Genomic DNA, 4,087 nt, shown 5'->3' with positions numbered 1-4,087 from the left:
TCTCAACCCCAAGTCTTCTTGCTTTTACTCTTCAATTCCTCTAGACAATTTTTTTATTATAAGACCTGGTTTTCAGTTTAGGAAACTCTTTGGTGTATGTGATGTTAAGGCACGTATGTTAAGACTAAAGTCTTCTTGAAATACTCAGCTCTGACTTGGATTTGCATCTTTTTTCTCCCAAGACAAACTAGAACAGTTTCACTACTTCCCAGAACACAGTTACAGAACAATACTTGTTCAAAAGAAAACACTACACTGGAAAAACAGCTGCTCCCTGGAGAACTTCTATTCTTTGTGAGAATTTCAGATTTTGCAAGAACAATATGAAGAATGCAAGAATATGCCTTCTGCGTTCCAGCAAATTATTACAATAGCAATGAGAAGTCATAATCAGAACTTAAAACTTGTTTTATCACAGATCATGTAGGTATCTGTTTCCTGTCCTAAGGAGATCTTTTAATCTTTTTTTTTTTTCCTAAAGTAGCTGGTATTAAGGCCAGTTACGATGATTTTTGAGTAAGAATCCCCCTTTCTCTAATGCTACTGTTTATACTAGAGAGTTTCCTGTAGAATTCCATAAAACCACTTCAGAGTTACTCTTCAAATAGTCTTTCAGAGTTATGCTTTGCCACTGCATCAACAAAGCTAAAATCCAGGTACATTCATCACCCTCAGAAGACACATCACATGTGACATGTTGACTCATTCTGTTCCCCTGTGGTAAGTTTCAGCTATTTAAATCCTGTGTTGTCTGTTGTACTTGCATCTCAAGCCTACAGAAATATCCTTACTCTCCAATGTGCTATGCCTTCAACAGAGCTGAGGACTCCTAGCTAGTAACATACAGAGCTGTAAGAGCATCGAAAAGGAGAGATTCAGAGGTTTTAACCCTGAAGAACTTCAAAAGCAAGCAATGTTTCTACTTAAGTAAATCTTTGCAGCATCACACCAATTATTTGATTCCAGAATATCTTACTAATCAAGGTCCTGCCCACAATTGTGAAGACAGAAGCAAAAGAGGAATTCCTTGAACAGATGAGATGTTTCGAGTATTGGGCATTTTCACGTTGAAGATTAGAGCCATGAACTGGATTTCCATGATACAGATGTGGCTGAACAAAACCACTTTGAAACCAAGGGTTCTCACAGCAAGCGTCAGTTTCAGATGCATTTCTTCAGTACAAAACACACCCAGAACTTAACTGCCACCATGGATGCAGAGCTGTCTTTGGAGGAATTGTTTAAAGATGACATGTACTAATACCACACCAGATTGACGCTCCTTTCCCCAGTCAAGTTAAAAGCTAGTAGCAGACTCCCTAAACATGCCTCCTACTAACCAGAATGCATCAAGCAGTAATGGCTGTGTCATATTTCATTTAAGGGTGAAAGAAAATAACAGAATAAACAGAGCACATGGCCTCAGTAGGAACTGTTCTGCCATATGCACCAGGGCATGCTTGTTACTCTAACTGGTGATCCACAGAGTCAATCATTATGAAGATCACCTTCTAAATCATAGGCTATGTTTACTGAAGTCAGTAGGGAAAATCCCACACACTCTTCCATTTTAATCTATTAGCCAACCGTATCCTGGGCTGCATCAGAAGTGTGGCCAGCAGGTCGAGGGAGGGGATTCTCCCCCTCTGCTCTGCTCTGGTGAGACCCCACCTGGAGTACTGCGTCCAGCTGTGGAGCCCTCATTATCAGAAGGATATAGAATGGTTGGAGCGAGTTCAGAGGAGGCCACAAAGATGCTCAGAGGGCTGGAGCACGTCTTCTATGGAGACAGGCTGAGAGAATTGGGCTTGTTCAGCCTGGAGAAGAGGAGGCTCCGGGGAGACCTCATTACAGCCTTCCAGTACCTGAAGGGGCCAACAGGGAAGCTGGGAGGGTACTTTTTACAAGGGCCTGTAGTGACAGGACAAGGGGTAACAGGTTTAAATTGAAAGTGGGGAGATTTAGATTAGATATCAGGAAGAAGTTCTTCCCAGAGAGGGTGGTGAAGCACTGGAACAGGCTGCCCAGAGAAGCTGTGAAAACCAAACCTATCGACCATAACCCCTAAGAAATCCTCACCACAACAAAGCAGAGTCACTATTGCAATGGTGCATTTAGACTGGTCCATCATTACATCTGCAGTTGTCTTCGCCCACCCATACTGATGCAAAAGTTTAACCACTTCCTTACACACAAGCTCTGCCACGCAAACTTCTATTTTTTAATTGCCTAGCCCTATTCAACCACTCTTAAGGTGACGCATTTATTCTTCACATGGTCCGAATTCAATGCATCCAGCTGCATGGCCATGCCATCAGCGCTTCTCCACAGGCCTCCACTTCTACCATTATTTCAGAAAAAAGATTCTGAGAAGTACATGAGTATTTAACCTACACAGCTAGAGTAATCGTGTAGTGCATACACACAGTGCAATACAATCAGTTATTACTTACAGAATTGCTAAAAAAAGTATTTTGTACTCTCAGGAGGAAAAATGAGATCTTCCTTTTCTTCTCCTGCCCTCATTTATCATCTCCACAAATCAGGTTATGCAGTCTCCTAGCCAACTGCCTAAGTGAGAGACATCTTTGTAAACTGCTAGAATTGACTTTTGGTTGAAAAAGTAATAACTATTTGATGTGAACCTCCCATTCACTTGAGGATGGGTGAAGAATAAGGAGTACAGGAGAAAGAGGAAGACACTGACACCTTGGAATACATTTTTTGGGTACCAAAAAGCCCAATGGATAAAAACAAGCTATCATCAAAGTTTTTAAAAAACTCTGGCCTGCACAAAGCCTTTTTTGAAATAGGAAGAAATCACCTCTGTGTCTTACACAGGGAAAAAGGAAAGAGAGACCATTTTATCCACTGGCTGCCACTCTTATTTTCTGACTTACCCACTCAATTTACACTTAGCATGCACTCTTGTAAGGCTATTGTTTGGGAATAAGGCTCTTTCCTGATGAACCTGCCATAGCAAGAAAGGAAAGACCACTAGAACTGTCTGAATTGATTTGTGAAAGGAAATCTGCACTTTGACTCCAGCAACTCTTGCTGCTCTCTCAGTTCGAGAACAGCATTAGAAAACAGGCCTAAAATATGCGGCAGAAAAAGAATCATAGAACAGTTTGGGTTGGAAGGGACCCTAAAGATCATGTAGTTCCAACCCCCTGCCATGGGCAGGGACAGCTTCCACTAGAAAAAGGAATGGTTATCTTAAGAGAAAGTGTAAGAAACGCTTATATGAGAAGAAACCCTTTCTGATTTACCTACTTAAGGAAAAATATCATTCACTGCAGTTCAAAAAAAAATGACAGAATTAAATGACAGAAACAACAGATGCTTTAAGAATTCATTACATTCCTTGGATAAAAAAAAAATAGGAAAACAAAGTAAATACGGAGGTTGAAGAAAAGTTTTAAAAAGTTCGAAGAATCTTCAATTTACATTTTATATTACACATACAATTAGGGTTAATTTACAGGAAAATAAATAAATCAACAAACAATTGCTCTGCTGCAGTGGCAGAGTAAATTATGGCTTATTAAAAAAGACAAAATTTACTCATCAGTATATAACTAATGCTATGGTCTCATTCAAGTATTAGAATGTGTTTTAGCCACTAATACCAGCAAAGAACAATTTAGACATGGGAAATTAGAATTAAAAATATTGGGGTTTATGCTACAGTAAAAAAGCAAGAGTGCTAGGACTGAAATTGCTAGAAAATTTATAGAAGTGAGTAATGAGAAATGAGATCAAGTGCCAAAGACAAGAGATACTTGTAAGATTAAGACTATAAATGACTTTTAAAAACACACTATCTCCTAGTTACTTAAATTTACAGAATGAAGGAAAGTGCAAGATTGCTGCATGAATCCTAAGGAGACCAAAACATTTTTTTCCCTAATAATGAGAGCTGAAGAACATTAAAAAAAAAAAAAGAACCAAACTAAAGGTAAGTAAGGACTTCACACCATCTGTAATTTTATCATTACAAATCTAGGATCCGCCTAAAAATTGAGAGAAATCAAAATACAGGATTTCTCCACCACCAGGTTACATCGTCACAATAACTGCAGCT

The sequence above is a fragment of the Eurypyga helias genome, unplaced genomic scaffold (genome assembly GCF_000690775.1).
Source record: "Eurypyga helias isolate BGI_N326 unplaced genomic scaffold, ASM69077v1 scaffold960, whole genome shotgun sequence".
NCBI lineage: Eukaryota > Metazoa > Chordata > Aves > Eurypygiformes > Eurypygidae > Eurypyga > Eurypyga helias.
Note: the sequence above shows the minus strand (reverse complement) of the source record.